Below are 16,646 nucleotides of genomic sequence, written 5' to 3' on the forward strand. Positions count from 1 at the left end.
TTTTGTTACTCTTAACATCTCTTGCTAAATTCTATATTTATATTGTACCTTACAAGGAAATCAGTTTCTTCTGCCCAGGGGTGGTTCTAACTTTTTGCCACCCCAAGCAGGGCAGGCAGGCTGCCTTCGGCGGCATGCCTGTGGGAGGTCCCCAGTTCCGCGGATTCGGCTGCACCCCTGCAGGAGGTCCGACCGTCCCGAAGCTTCGGCGTATCCGCCACCGAATTGCTGCCGAATCTGAAGGACCTTCCGCAGGCATGCTGCCGAAGGCAGCTGCCTGCCACCCTTGCAGGGACTGGCAGGGTGCCCCCCGTGGCTTGCTGCCCCAAGCACGTGCTTGGAGCGCTGGTGCCTGGAGCCGCCGCTGCTTCTGCCACTTCTAGGTACGGGTACACGACCCAGTGCAACTGTTTATTCTTATTCAGGTACATTATTCTTCATGCTCTGTTCCTTTGGTGTTGTCTTAAACTCTCACTCTTCACTCCCTCAGCAACACAAGACCCCATTATAACATGTTTATCTACTTCACACAGCAGGGATTCCCCTTCTTGCAAGATTCTAAACAGCCCCATACACAAAGTCACTAGTCAATCACCACCACTGTTTGTGTGTCGTAAGACTGGAAAATGAAAGTAGTGGACAATGTGTGTGGTAGTTGGGATGTCACAGCCCAGAAAATTGCCATGCTTAATCCTTAAATTGAAAATCTGATGAAATAGACTGTACCAAAGGGTGGGGGTTTATAGGGCATTCTGGGACCTGCCAGGAGAGGACGGGGGTGAGGGATGCAGCTACATCTTCTCTGAGGGAGTGTCTGTGGCAGAGTGGGGATGGTGGAGCCTGCCGGGGAGGAATAAGACTTGGGGATGGGGTCTGTGGTTGGATTATGCTGGGAGTAGTGAGATCAGAAATGGAGGAGAAAATGGGGAGTGGGAGAAAGGAGAAGGAGAGCAAAACTGCATTCACTCCCCCCCACACACACACAGTGCCTGGAAGGCCATTGTTTCCCTCTCTAAGCCTCTGTTCCCCCTTTCCTCAGGTGTTCTTCAATGGCATCATCCAGTTTGGCCCCTCTGCCTCCTCTTCCCCTCCCTAATCATCAGTTCATCAGTTTTTTTTCAAATACTCATATTTATTAACTAAAGAGATACTTATGGGAATTGTGGCAGTAAACTATTGCTTCTACTTTCACTTTCTAATCTTATCCCTCTATAAAAGCAAAGGGCTTGAAAAAACAACCAGCCAGAGAGCAGAGGAGAGGAAAGAAAGAGGTAGAAGGCAAACAGTGAGTGCTTATCACAGAACATCAAACTCAGAAAAAAAAGAATAATTGGAGCATTTCAGAGTGGGAGGTAAGATATTCTCTTCTGATCTGTTGCTTGTAAACGTGTATATACAGTAGAACCTCAGAGTTATGAACACCAAAGTTACAAATTGCCCTGTCAACCACACACCTCATTTGGAAATGGAAGTACATAATTAGGCAGCAGCAGAGACAGAAAAAAAGCAAGTACAGTGCAGCACTGAGTTAAATGTAAATTGCTAAAAATAATAAAGGGAAGGTTTTTTTAAAAAGATTTGACAATGTAAAGAAGCTGTTTCTGTGCTTGTTTCATTTACATTAAGATGGTTAAAAGCAGCATTTTCCTTCTGCACAGTAAAGTTTCAAATCTGTATTGCGTCAATGTTCAGTTTGTAAATTTTTGAAAGAAGAACCATAACGCATCCGAAGAAGTGGGCTGTAGTCCACGAAAGCTTATGCTCTAATAAATTTGTTAGTCTCTAAGGCCTTGGCTACACTTACCCGGTAGTTCGACGGCGAGCGATCGAACTTCTGGGTTCGACTTATCGCGTTTAGTCTGGACGCGATAAGTCGAACCCGGAAGTGCTCGCCGTCGACTGCGGTACTCCAGCTCGGCGAGAGGAGTACCGCGGAGTCAACGGGGGAGCCTGCCTGCCGAGTGTGGACCAAGGTAAGTTCGAACTAAGGTACTTCAAACTTCAGCTACGGTGCCACAAGTACTCCTGTGCTTTTTGCGGATACAGACTAACACGGCTGCTACTCTGAAACTTTATTCAGAGTTAACAAACATTTCAGAGTTACAGACAACTTCCATTCCTGAGGTGTTCCTAAATCTGGGGTTCTACTGGTGTCATTTAAAGGGCTATGTTTTCTAACACTAAACTGTTATTTTTATAGTCACAGCAGGGCAAAAGTAAAATAAATCCATAGACAGCATGAGAATAAATTCCCTTATTCTGATTTGAACTAGTTAATACATTCTCTGACTGAAGATTAACTGTAAAGAGAAAGGCCTTCTCCCTTGATGGCTGAGCCATTGGCTTCTGAATTTTTGTGTTCTATGGAAACCAATTGCAAAAATGTGAGAGAAGACATGAGAGTTTAGTGTATTGGTTTACATTGGATAAATAGACCTTTGCTTTCTGAAGTAGGGAAAATGTGGAACCCAGTCTGAATTCCTGGAGACAAAAGAACTCTCTAGTTCTTACTATGTCACCAACAGGGATAGTAACGTAAAATGTGTTGTCATTAAACATTAAAAAGTTAAACAAAGCAAAACTGGAAACTTTGTTTTTGCTTCTCCATTCATTTCAACGTTTGCATTAAATATATTCTTCCTATATATGGGAATAACCTGCTCTATTGTAATTCTCTGTATTTGATTCTACCATTCTACCATTGTACCATTCTGTGTACAAGCAGACACCTGGATCTGAGTAGGTCAGCGGAATGGCCTCAGCCCCAGCCATCTGGGTTTGTTTTTTTGGGGGGGGGGGTTGTTAGGGAATTGGGGAATCCCATGGGTGTGAAGAATGGATTGTTAATAGGTCAGAGATGACAAAATTTATATCAGTGTCAGTAAAGAAATTGTGATGTGGCTGTTGACAGTAACTTTTTATTTCACAGCTTTTCAGTGTCTACGGAAATTGTAATTATACTAGAACAGAGTAACTTTAACATTAAATTAAGTTTTTTTCTGTGAGAATTTAAATCAAATACTCAGGATACATTATGGATGTAAAACAAATTTTCTTAATTTTCTAACAGCTACTAAGGAATAATGGTGAAATAACATTGTTTTGTTTGTTACTCCTGTCTAACAAAACTAGATAGATAGATAGATTCCATTATTCCTTATTAGCTGTTAGAAAATTAAGAAAAATATTTTTTTCAAAATGGCTGACAGTGCCAAACATGTACATGACCAGAAATGGGACCCTAACTGCGTGTGGATTCCTGTCAAAAATACATGGTGATGTGCGCTATTGAATGGTATACTATTAACGTCCTAGCAAATTACCTTCTAATTAATACCATCACTTAATGAACGAATTGCTTGGCAAATCTACTGTTACATATAGAAGACATATATCATAATCTAGAAAATAATGTCATCATATAATTAATGTGGAGAATTCAAACTGGCACATCAGTTAAGAAATAAAAACATATTTTCACATAAATTCCAAAAGGCAAAAACTTAGAAGTGGTATTTATGTAAACTGTAGCTGTACAGTAATCTGTACCGGAAGTGTGAGATACAGTTTTCTTGTCTGCTCTCTGCAACAGGGGTTGGTTGGTTTGTTTTTTAAAGTGAGAAACTACTGACTCATTTTCCAAAACTCTCTCTTTATTTCCAAAATATATTTAAATATTCACCAAGAATTCCAAGTATTGCAGGAAATTAAAAGCCCTCCCACACTCTAGTTTGTATTTTTGTAGTAAAACATTTAACAGATATTCCCAGTTTTTTCACTATTCAACACAGCTCTGTGACTGCTCCACCATAATATCTATCATGATGATGCTTGAAAGCTTACCCATTTACTCATCTCCTCTTTATCTCAGACATAGACTAGGCATTTGGAATTTGAAATTTATCCATTTATTCTGTAAAGTCAATATGCCAAGCAATCATAGATGTAATTTTATGCCTCATGACTGGGAGTGTAGATGTATAATTTTCATAACATGAATCGTATGCAAAAATTGTGTGAAAAATGTCATATTTTAAACTTTCCATTTTTGGTTTCATTCCAACTGACTCTGTCCTTGCCTCACTAGCTGAATTCTGCACATGTCCCTAATGAGCCTGGGAAGCAGACTAGGCAGCAGAAGCATGGCAATGCATTCTGGGGCTGAGAGGATGTTTGAAGGATGTCCTGAAGGAGTAAGCAGGGATATGAGGGCAGCAGGTAGAAAGAGCACAGTTGGGGGACAAGAGGGCTTGAATGGGGCTTTGGGGAAATGGGCCTGTGGCAGGGATGTGCAGGGAGCCTTGGTGGTAAGATGCTTGTGTGGGGGGTGGGCTATTACTTCTACAATGCAACAATTATTTAGAATGAAAACCAATAAACGTCTTATAATTTTCTCAATTTAAAGGACATACTTTATATATTGTTTGATTATACTTAAGGATTCATATTATTTACGACTTACAATAGAACAAGAGAGATTTTCCACATACAGAAGGATGTAGATCTGACTCAGAAGGTGAGCAAATGGGTAGATTCTAACTTGGGGTAAAAGATTATTCACTCTATAGTTAATTTACAAGGAAACAATGTATAGTTTATAATTTTGGATGAAAACTTGTGGCTTGCATTTCTTGGGGGAACAAGTTGCCTGGTTTGACCTTCAATTTTACAGCCACATTTCTAGTTGTTTAACTTGCATCTTCCCCACCCACCTCTTCTTGATCCATTCACTGTGCATTGGGCCACTTTGCATAGGAGAGCAGGGTAAGCGTCTTGCTTGGTAACTTGCGGTTCTTTTTGCTAGGCTGAGAGGGAGAAAGAGGTTTTATCCATATCCATATTACGAGCGATTCTTGCCTAGGTGATTAACAACATCCTCATTTAGCCATTTCAGTTTCTATAGATGTGGATGGCCCTTGCTGGTCTGTGGGTGCTTAGACAAAGTGTCACATGATGTGAACCATTTTCTTATTGTCATCATAAGTGGATCCTATTTAGGGATAAACAGATGCAGAGAGGTTTTCTAATTTTTTTTTGAAGGCCAGAAGGAATCATTAATTATTAATCATTCAAGGCATATGTGTCCCATAGATCCATTACACTAGAGCCCTTCACCAATATTTGGGGCTGTAGCATTGATTCCATTTGGATGAGAAATCAATTGTGCAAGTCAGGTATGTTCTTGGTACAATCCTGTGGATTTACAAAGAATGGACACATAAAGTCCTCTTGCCCTGAACACACTGGAAACAAACAGCAGCAGGTAGTTTCCTTGCTCAGAAATCCCCACGTCTGCCCCTCCAGTTCTCAGTTCTGTGCCCAAGTAGCTCTGTCTCTCTGTGTCCTCTCGGGGTCAAACTCACTACTGCTTCTCCTGGCTTGTTCTCTCCAACACACACAGGCTGTGATCTATATCCTAGCCCCTGCATTTGCAACAGGATGACCCAGTTAACCCCCCAGGTTAGCTCTGACGTGGCCATGTGGCCTAGTGGCTTGGGAGGCGATCCCCATTGGCTGCCACTATTTTTACTATTTAAAGGGGTTTGTTTGATCCTTCCATTGATCCTCAGGGTGGGATTTAGGCACTTACTGACTTTAACAAGATTTGTGATTGTCTTTGTCTCCAAAAGCCCTTATGGCACACAACAGCCAACTGCACCTTAGAGCTTAACAATATTTATCAATGCTGATACTTATTAGTACTTAGAAAAATTCACTTTGAAACACTTAAGGTTGCCACATCCATACAACCCTACGAAAGCAAAGACAGGAAAAATTAGGCCACCTAATCGTATGTCTCCTCAAGCCATATTTCACTGACAGCACAAGCACCATACTTCACAAAATACACATCACAACTTTAATTATGCACCCCCAGCACCGTGTTTATCAAAGTTCCCTCTCCAAAGAACCCAAACTACACCAAATCCCCAGAGCTAACAGTGCTGGGCATGGATACTTTGATAAGAGTGGGCATGTGGAAGTGGGAAGGGGGGAGGGAGGGGCAGCCTGCTATGTTGTGAAGCTCACTTATAGAATCACAGGAATTTACTGAAAGTACCAACTCCAGCACACACAGGCAAGGGTGAAATTCTTACTAACTCCCCCAGATCAGAGCCAGAACATAATAAAATGTAAGACAGCAGAATAGAACAGTAAAGACACATGGGGCAGGTTCTGCTGTTGAGGTGACCTCCAGTGGTTCTGTCTTGTCACCTGATTCGGTTACCTTTGATAAGGCCACACCTGGATATGCTATACCAGAGCTCGAGGGAACACACGCCAGCACTCACCCCAGCCTGGTCCTCTTTCCTGACCAGGGTTTTCTCTGTCATTGCTCCAGTCTTGAAATTGTGAGTTGATCATACCTTGTGTTGGGTCAGGACCTGGGTAGAGTTTGAGGCTGTAGGACAAAATGATTCTCAGCCAGGCCAGGAAAGAATCATAGAGAGCCTCTAATACCCAGATAAGCACACTATATGGGTCCTGTTGTAACTTGGCACTCAAACCCCTCTTCCTTCTGTGATCCCTGACTCACACCAGCTCACCCTCCTGGTGAATCCGGGCAGACACCATTACATCAAAATGCACCTTCTATCTCTTGCTGGCCCTGCTCTGCTGATGCTTTACTGCTTGGCTGACAGTGCTGAGGATTTGAAGTGCAAGGAGTTGAACCAAGCAGGCCAGAAGACTCAGAGTGGAGGTTTTAATGAAAATGCAAATAGCTTGGCTGTAAGGAGGAGGACTTTCTGCCTTGCTAGCAACACAAAGGAAAGGCTGTCAATCTCAGGATACCATTCTGTGTACAAGCAGACACCTGGATCTGAGTAGGTCAGAGGAATGGCCCCAGCCCCAGCCATCTGGGTTTTTTTTTGGGGGGGGGGTTGTTAGGGAATTGGGGAATCCCATGCAGACCCTGGATGACCCTTAGCCTCTCCCATTCAGTCAGGCACATCTGCCCCATCCCCATGTGTTCCTGTCCCCAACTCCCATTCAGCTCCTTGCTCAACTTTGTTACTGCACTACCTCCTGTGCCCCCACCCCAGTCTCTCCCCCCCACTAGCCCTTCTGAACCTCAGTCTGTGTAATGCCCCTGCAGCTCTGTGTTTCCCACTCTGATGTCCCCCTCCCATATACCATGCCCCCTCACCTGGACCCATGGGATGGGCACTGTGAGGAAGGCAGCATCTGTGGCTGACTGCTCCAGCTGGTGAGCCAGGAAATGAGGCAGGATTCTAGTCCAGGGACAAGGGCCTCTTATAATGCAGCTCCCTAATTCCCTGGTGAGTTTTGTGAGCCAGAATTTCCCCAAATGTATGGAGAAGCAGCAATAATCACCCGCACACACAGCTCCTGGCCCACTTGTCAGATACTGGGTCTTTGGTTTCTACCCCACAAGAAGTTGAGATGTCTCCTAAATGCACCAACAGTAGGACACCAGGCAGGGAAGGTGAGAGGGGGCAGTAATCCATACATCCTTTCACAATGGTCTCTCACATGTCACTGGCCAGGCTGGGATAATGGCACATCACAGGACTGTGGAAAGCAAGAATGAAATTGCTTCTGAGGAAACCTGCCAGGCCCTCCTTACTGAGTCCAACCAATGTTTCTGAGATCAGATAAAATAGACACACGAAATTTTCAGAATAGATTTGTACACGACAGCTAGATGATATTTCAGTCTGATGTCAAATAAAAATGCATTAAAAATATTAATTATAATTTTTATTATTACAATCCAAAATAATCCGTTGTGCTATGCTGTTTTAACTGCCATTACCACCACATCCAATACAGAAAGAAATAAGACAAGTCTTCAATGAACTTTAATTCCAAATAAACACTTTACAAAACACTCCAAATAAAAAACACTCCATGCTCTTAAAACATGACATTTCTTGTTTTAAGTTTTGAAAATTCAGTCATTAGTTCTTTTAGATCCAGTTTTCCAGCTATTTCATACCTCTATTGACATTGTGGCAAGTCCAACAAGTCTCTCTTGCACTATTGTTGAACACAGATATGTTTTTATCAATTTTGACTTTGAGAAGCTATGCTCCCCACTAGCTATGGAAACTGGCAAAGTTAAAAGAATGAGTAGAGATAAACAAACGTTTGGAAAACTGTCAGTGAGTTTATTTTCACAAGAAAACTTCTGTACTTCTTCAGGAGTGGAATGTTTCTTAAGTTGTCTTGGAAAAGCCTGAAGCTCACTGCACCTGTCTGTAGCATCAATGTCTTTTGAATTTTCATGAGTCAATGCCGACTCCAGTTTTATACAACATTCTCTTATCTGTTTTGCTGTTTTCTTTTGCAAGCTGTGGATATCATAGAGAAAACCAAATACTGCCTCTAGCTGCTGCATCTGTTGAAATCTTTCATCGACCAAGTGAATAGCTGTATCAAGGACTGCAAAGTAGAATTTCACATTGAACCTGTGTTTGGGGTTCTGAATGGGTGTGTCTCATCCTTCATGTGAAAACTGCCGTTTCTTTTGCCAAATGTGAACTGGCTCTGGTTCAAATTCTGTCGGAAAGTCTATTTCTTCAGCAAGCTCGAGAGAATCTATAAGTGTTCTTTCGAACCCTTCATCACTTCTGAATTCCTCCAGGATATTTTTAGTTTGCTGCAGTTTTTGAATAGCAGAATGTATGTTCAAGTTCTTTTCCTGAAGCTGCTAACTAGTGAGGTTAATCTTGAAAAGGATAACAGGAGTACTTGTGGCACCTTAGAGACTAACAAATTTATTAGAGCATAAGCTTTCGTGGACTACAGCCCACTTCTTCGGATGCATATCGGATGCATATCCGTGGACTACAGCCCAAGAAGTGGGCTGTAGTCCACGAAAGCTTATGCTCTAATAAATTTGTTAGTCTCTAAGGTGCCACAAGTACTCCTGTTCTTCTTTTTGCGGATACAGACTAACACGGCTGTTACTCTGAAACTTGAAAAGGATGTTCTATCACAAAATGAGTGAAGTCACAAATTTGAACTTGGAAAGGCCATTTATAAGAGCTTCTCCATCTATACGTGCCGTATTGCCAGATGATCCAGTAAAGGTAGTATCACCAGAAATTTCAATTAGGGCATTATAAATGTTTCCAAGTTCATAGTGAAGAGGCTTTAAAGCATCAATGCAATTCTCCCATCTTGTCTGACTAAGTGGTTTCACAGTTAGAGAATTCACATGGCAAGTCAGAATCTCCCAACGACATGTTGAGCCTGTGAAAAACAAACACGTTGCACCAGGTCAAAGAAACTGCTTGCCTCCAAACAGCATCTAGCAGCATCATTGACAACCAAATTCAGAGAATGTGCACTGCAAGGAACAAAAAAGGCCCTAGGATTGATTTCCATCATTCTCCTTTGCACACCATTGTATTTACCCTTCATGTTACTCCTATTGTCATAGCCTTGGCCTCGTAAGTTTTCAACAGATAATGACATTGTTTCAAGCTCTTGTAGAATAGTTTCAGTCATAAATGTTCCAGTCATCTCCTTCAGCGGTACAAAATCCTAAAAATGTTCCTTTATGAGCACTATAACATTATCTTCATCTGCAGACGTTTCCATATCCACAAAATGAATGATCATCATCATTTGTTCAACATGACTCACATCTGGTGTACAGTCCAGTATTATTGAAATGTATTTTGCAGAATGGCCAGCTTCTACAAATTTCTTTTTAATGGCATTTGCTGGGATTTGGGTCAGTTCATTCTGCATAGTTTTTTCTAAGTAATGAACCTGTGTTTCATATTCAATTATTTTACGAAGATGCTCCTTCATGAGTGGCTCAAACAAAACTAGGTATTCAACATATTTTTAAAAGTTTCCTTGACCTGGAGTGTATACATTTTCATTTCTACCGCGGCTGCGGAATGCTAAATTTTGCCCACCGAGAACTCTCACTAAAGCAATGAGATGCACTAATATTTGTTGCCAATATTCTTTTTTTCTTGACCACACGTAAATTTTCTTCAGCAATAGTTTTTCCTTTTTTCAATCATAATTCAAGTTCTTTCCAATTTTGAAAACATTCCAAATGTTCTGTATTCTTTCATGTGAAGAGAGAATTGAAGATATGTTTTTCCAGTCCTTTGAACCATTTTCAGTAAGTGATGTTCCAATTGATTGATTTCTAAACAACTTGCAGCAAAAGCAAAACACAGAGTCCTTCGACACTGCATATTGTAACCAGTTTCGATGAATTTCTTTCCCATTAATGAGTTTCCTCTTGTAATGCTGAGCAGGGAATTTTCTTTTATTTCTGTCCCTAGGGAAGGGAAATTCAAGAACTTGTTCGGGTCCATGTTCCACGAGAATTTGCCGCACACTCTCATCATGTCTGGGCCAAGAAGCTGGGTTCCCATACTGTAACTTGTTTGTAACTTCCTCATCCTTTCTTCCTTCTACTTCATTTACTTCAATTTCTGCATGTGTCTCTGAAGGTGAATACATTTTCTCCACTTCCATATCAGTCTCATGCTGTGAGTGGCCTTCATCTAGAAGTAAGTTTCCATCATCTTGAGTTTCCAAACTGCTTTTTTGTGGATGTGAGCTACCCTCATCTTGAAGTAATATACTTCATCTTGATCTTCTAAACTGCTTCCATGCAGATGTGAGCTAACCTCCTCTCCTAGTAAAATTCCTTCATCTGGATGCTGTGAACTGCTTCCATCTTTATTTGGATTAAAGAGAAGATATTTCAGGAAGTATCTTTGCTGTTTTGCTTGGTCCTTTTCCTTCTCAGCCTTTCCTTTACGACACTCAGCTCCTGAGGGTTTTCTTTCCTCTTTCTGCCATGTGCATCTTTTCTTCTTTTTTTTCTTTTCATTTGATTTTTTTCCCCTTGAATATGGCGTCCCGTTTAACTTGGCACCCTAGTCGACCGCCTAGTCCCGGCTACTGCCTTCTCCTATTCTGGCCCTTCCAGATGCAGAGGCACCTCCTCTGGCCTCCACTCAGTTCCCCTGAGGGGGAAGTGCCTCCGAATATGTCAGGGTACCTGGCAGCTCCAGCAGGCAACCCACCTCCGTGCTTTCTGGGGCTTCCCATGTTCCCTTTGGGGTTCCGTCCCCTTGCCGGGACTGATCTACACCTTCCACGTCGGGCCTGGGCATGTCCACGGCATGTGGCCCTGTCGCCCACAGGCCCAACAGGTCAGCAGTCGCCTGGGTTCTTTCACCCGGCAGACTGGCTTTGAGACCTGTCCTGGTCCCAGCTTGGGATGCGGCGCCCTGCCCCCACCCCAATTGGGAAGTCCCATTTTAAATGTCCTATCTGTCGGCAGGTGTAGCAAGCCCTGCGCCCTGCCACAGGCCTCCTGGCCTTGGCGCTCCGCTGCTCAGGCCCTCCGCTGTCACCTCGGAACTCCAGCTGAAGGAGTTAGGTTAGGGCCTGCTGTCCCTCCACCAGCCAGCCCAATTGTTCATGGAGGCCCCACTGGACCTCCCATATTCCCTGTTGGGCCTCCCGGATCACCTGCAGGTCGTCTCTCTCCTTCCTCTGGGGCGCTGACCCTGGGGCCCAGCCTGGGATGGAACCTGGGGTCTCCACATAATAACCCCCAGTGTACCTGGGATCCATTGTCCCCTTGTCTTTACGTCTGGGCAATAGTCCCGCTACTCTGTCTTGTCCCTTGTATAAGGGGCGGACCGCAATTCCCTGCATTCTCCACCACTTGTAGTGATGCGAGACTCACCGCTGCGGCGCCTCCTGCTGGTGTCCCAGGGAATTAGCTTCCAGCCTCCGGAGCACCCTCTGTCAGCCGGTGTCTCAGTACCGCTGGGCCCCCATGTCCCTCCCTGGACTCTGGTGCCCCTTTCCACTGGGGTTCTGCCCCATGGCAGTACAGCCCTCAGTCTCGGGGTCTCCCCTCCACGGGGAACCCCCACCCCCTATCCCCACCTTACCTCAGTCTTAGGCTACTGACAGTCATCAACCTGCCCCAGCTCCCTGGGACAGACTGCAGCATACGCCACTCATCGTAGGGAAGGTTGGATTTGGACCTGCTGCCTCTGCCTAGCCTTGGGCTGTCCCCTGCAACCCGAGTACCTGTTTGGACTTCCACTAGGCAGCAGCCTGGGAGGTTTCCAGGCCGAAGCTCCCTTGGCCTTCCCCCTGCCCTGCTCCACTGCAGGTACCTTCCCTCAGCTCCCTGCAGCCTGGTCCCTCCCTCTCAAAGTCTAGAGAGAGAGTCTCCCGAGCTCCTGGCTCACAGCCTTTTTATAGGGCCAGCTGCGGCCTGACTGGGGCACGGCCCAGCTGTGGTTACTTCCCCGATCAGCCCAGGTTTCCCCAACCACAGCCCTCTCCAAGGGCGGTTTTAACCCCTCAGGGCAGGAGCGGGGTTACTGCCCCGCTACAGGGTGACACATTAGCGTAAACACTTCACACAGTGACCATCAGTTATTGTTGAGGCGATAAGCATAATTAATGTTTGTGATAATCTCACAGGTCAGAAGAAGATATGGTCGTACATAGGTGCAGGAACTATGGCTGTGGGGGGTGCTTCAGCCCCACGAGGTTTGACCCAAGGCTCCACTCCTGACCCCGAACATGGGGTCCTGGATGCTGGGTCCATGCCCAGGTCTTTGCTAATGGCCCCACGCCCATGGTCAAATCTGTTATCCACACCCAGGGTTCTGCTCCTGGCCCCACACCAGACCCCAAAATGGCCCGAGCCTCAGCCTCCTTACCCGATCTGGGTCTCCCGCTCCCAGAGACAAGGCCCTGCTCGGGGCACTAGCTCTGGGGGAATGGGGTGAGAGGGGTAAGAGGGCTTGCTTTCAGCACCCCCACTATTAAAAGTGATAGAGCAACACTGTGGTCATCTTTTTCTAAATCAGGTGCAAGTGAGAATGGGCCGGCTGCTGAGAAAAAGGAAACGGACACAAAGATGGATGATGTAACCTGTGGAAAAGAACCAGAAAATGTATTAGGTACAAGAAAATATCTCTATTTTTTTCTCTGAAATATGTTTTCTTTATAATTCTCAATACACTTGTATCCATCAGGGCTGTAACCAGGGTTGGTTGAGGGGGCAGCTGCCCAGGGTGTAAAGCCACAGAAGGTGGAAAAATGGACAGAGAAAAAAGGGAAGGGGGTAAAGGCCTTCAGCGGGATCGGGATCCTGTGGGTCATGTTACCATATCATTCCATACCCGTGACACCCTCTCTTCCGTGTTACTGCTGAAAATCGTGCTGTCTTCAGAGCTGAGCACCCTTCCAACAGGCACTTCTTTCTAGCCATCCAGCTCTGAAGACAGTGCTGTCACCAGCAGCAGCGCAGAAGTAAGGATGACAATACCATACCAAGCCACTCTTACTTCTGTGCTGCTGCTGGTGGTGACTCTGCCTTCAAAGCTGGGCATTCATGTAGTCTGTAGAATGGGATTTCTATTTACTTAATCCCACTCCTGTATCATCCCCGCAATACCCACTCCCACATTGTTGATGAATTATTGTCTTCTTCCCACTATTATGGCCCTTGGTTTTGCAGGACCCACAATATGCTAGTCCCACTGCAGAACTTGCTGGTATTCTACACGTCCCACAAGACCCACAGCCATAACAGTGGCAGCAGGATAAAAATTCAACAAACAATGCTGGAGTGGGTGGAGTGGGAGTGGGTATTGTGGGGCAGGATGCGAGGTGGAACAAACAGAATCCTATGCAGGGCTCTCGCAGGAAGCACAAATATCATCGCTCACCTTGGGTGCTAAAATGCCTAGTTATGGCACTGATATACATATTGCTCTTTCATGAGCATAAGAAATTCAAACAGCAGTAGCTCAGCACTTTGCCTCCACTCACAAATCATTAATCTTCCAGAGGAACGTCTCTGGAGAGTTGTGCTGCTGCTTGTGTGACAGATTAGCATCAACACTTCACACAGTGACCATCAGTTAATGTTGAGGTAATAAGCATAAATAGTGTTTGAGATAAAGTCACAAGGTCAGAAGTAGATATGATTGTACATAGGTGCAGGACCTAAGGGTGTAGGGGGTGCTGTAGCCCCACGTGGTTTTACCCATGGCTCCAGTCGCGGCCCCCAATGTGGGGTCCCAGATGCTGAGTCCGTGCCACATCTTCACTGACGGCCCAATACCCACGGTCTAATGTTTCATCCACATCCAGGACTCCACTTCTGTCCCCATGTCAGCTCCAATAGCGGCCCCAGCCTCAGCCTCCTTACCCCATCCGGGTCTCCCTCTCCCGGATACAAGGCCCTGCTCCCGGCACTAGCGTTGGGGGAAGAGGGGCAAGGGAGGAAGAGGGCTGGCTTTCAGCACCCCCACTATTAAAAGTGATTGAGCAGCACTGTGGTTGTATTTTTCTAAATCAGGTGCAAGTGAGAATGAGCCGGCTGGTGAGAAAAAGGATACGGACACAAAGATGGATGATGAAGCCCACAGAAAAGAACCAGAAAATGTATTAGGTATGTCAAGGTTCCTTCCCCACTCTGAACTTTAGGGTACAGATGTGGGGGACCTGCATGAGAAGCTCTAAGCTCAGTTAACAGCTTAGATCTGGTCTGGCTGCCACCACTCCCAAGCACTAATTCCCTTCCCTGGGTAGCCTTGAGAGACTTCACCAATTTCCTGGTGAACACAGATCCAACCCCCTTGGATCTAAAAAACAAGGAGAAATTAATCATCCTCCCTCCTTTCTCCCACCAACTCCTGGTGGATCCAGATCCAATCCCCTTGGAACTAAAAAACAAGGAAAAATCAATCAGGTATTAAGAAAAAGGCTTTTAATTAAAGAAAAGAAAAGAAAAAGAAAACCCTCTGGGAGAGATTAGCATACCAGCTGCTCTCACAGACAAGAGATTCCAAATAGAGAGGATGTTCCCCTGGGCAAAAACTTAGTTACACAAAAAAAATACCCAAATACCCAATTTGACTATTCCTCTAATTGCACAAGACAGGTTACAAAGAAATAAACATAAACCTATTTATTTCCTTCACTAATACTCACTACTTAATAAGAGGCTGAATTCTGGAGCTTTCCCACTCCGGTCCAAAGTGAAAACTGACTAGATAAAGGGAACTTCCCTCCTTCCCTTTAAACCATCTTGTCCTCCCATTGGTTCCTCTGGTCAGGTGTCAGCTAGGCTAGGTGAACTTCTTAACCCTTTATAGGTAAAAGAGTCATTAACCCTTAACTATCTGTTTATGACAAGGTACAAGAAAATAATCTCTATTTTCTCTCTGAAATATGTTTTTCTTCCAATTCTCAACACAGTTGTATCCATCAGGGCTGTAACCAGGGTTGGTTGAGGGGGCAGCTTCCCAGGGTGCAAAGCCAAAGGAGGTGGAAAAATGGACAGAGAAAAAAGGGAAGGGGTAGAGTCCTGCAGAGGGACCGGGATCCTGTGGGTCATGTTATCATATCACACTATACCGGTGCAACCCTTTCTTCTGTGTTTCTGCTGGCAATGGTGCTGCCTTCAGAGCTGAGCACCCTTCCAAAACCCACTGCTCTCCAGCCACCCAGCTCTGAAGGCAGCACTGTCGCCAGCAGCAGCGCAGAAGTAAGGATGGCAATACCATACCAAGTCACCCTTACTTCTGTGCAGTTGCTGGTGGTGACGTTGTCTTCAAAGCTGGGCATTCATGTCGCCTGCAGCATGGGATTTTTATTTATTTAATCCCACTCCTGTATCATCCCCACAATACCCACTCCCACATTGTTGTTTAATTATTGTCTTCTTCACACTATTATGGCAGTTGGTTCTGCAGGACCCACAGTATGCTAGTACTGCTTCAGAATGCCCTGGGATTCCACACGTCCCACAAGAACTGCAATTATAACAGTGGCAGCAGGATAAAAATTCAACAAACAATGCGGGAGTGGGTGGAGTCAGAGTGGGTATTGTGGGGCAGGATGGCAACTGAAATAAAAATATAATCCTATGCAGGGCTCTAGCGGGGGGCATGGATATGATCGCTCACCTCGTGTTTTCAAAATGTATAGTTAAGGCACTGGTATCCATATTGCAAGCTCTTTCATGAGCATAAGAGTTTCAAACAGCAGTCGCTCAACACTCTGCCTCCACTCACACATCATTAAGTTTCCAGAGGAACGTCTCTGGAGAGTTGTGCTGCTGCTTGGGTGACACATTAGCATCAGCACTTCACACAGTGGCCATCAGTTATTGTTGAGGTGATAAGCGTAATTAGTGTTTTATAAAATGTTACAAGGTCAGGGGAAGTTATGGTTGGACATTGGTGCAGGAACTACGGGTGTGGGGGATGCTGCAGCCCTACGAAATTTTATGCATAGCTCCACTCCTGGTCCCAAACATGGGGTCCTGGATTTTGGGTCCGTGCCCAGGTCTTCGCGGATGGCCCCACGCCCAAGGCCAAAGATGGCACCCACACCCGGGGCTCCACTCCTGGCCCTGTGCTAGCCCCAACTGTTGCCCCAGCCTCAGCCTCTTTACCCCATTCGGGTCTCCTCCTCCCGGAGACAAGTCCCTTCTCCCGGCACCAGCGATGGGGGAGGCGGGGGGAGAGGTGTAAGAGGGCTGGATTTTAGCATCCCCACTATTAGAAGTGATAGAAAAACACTGTGGTCGTATTTTTCTAAATCTGGTGTAAATGAGAATGAGCCGGCTGGTGAGAAAAAGAATACAG

The 16,646-nt window shown here is 45.0% G+C and overlaps 1 long non-coding RNA gene across 1 annotated transcript; it reads left to right on the forward strand.

Annotated features, from left to right (window-relative positions):
- The first annotated feature begins 1,213 nt into the window (after positions 1 to 1,213).
- LOC135979144 (uncharacterized) lies at positions 1,214 to 14,399 on the forward strand. The gene is made up of 4 exons (XR_010596465.1): positions 1,214 to 1,352; positions 4,468 to 4,516; positions 12,852 to 12,944; positions 14,351 to 14,399. It is a non-coding gene; the product is annotated as an uncharacterized LOC135979144 (long non-coding RNA).
- The last annotated feature ends 2,247 nt before the right edge of the window (positions 14,400 to 16,646 follow it).

The sequence above is a fragment of the Chrysemys picta genome, unplaced genomic scaffold (genome assembly GCF_011386835.1).
Source record: "Chrysemys picta bellii isolate R12L10 unplaced genomic scaffold, ASM1138683v2 scaf679, whole genome shotgun sequence".
NCBI classification, from domain to species: domain Eukaryota; kingdom Metazoa; phylum Chordata; order Testudines; family Emydidae; genus Chrysemys; species Chrysemys picta.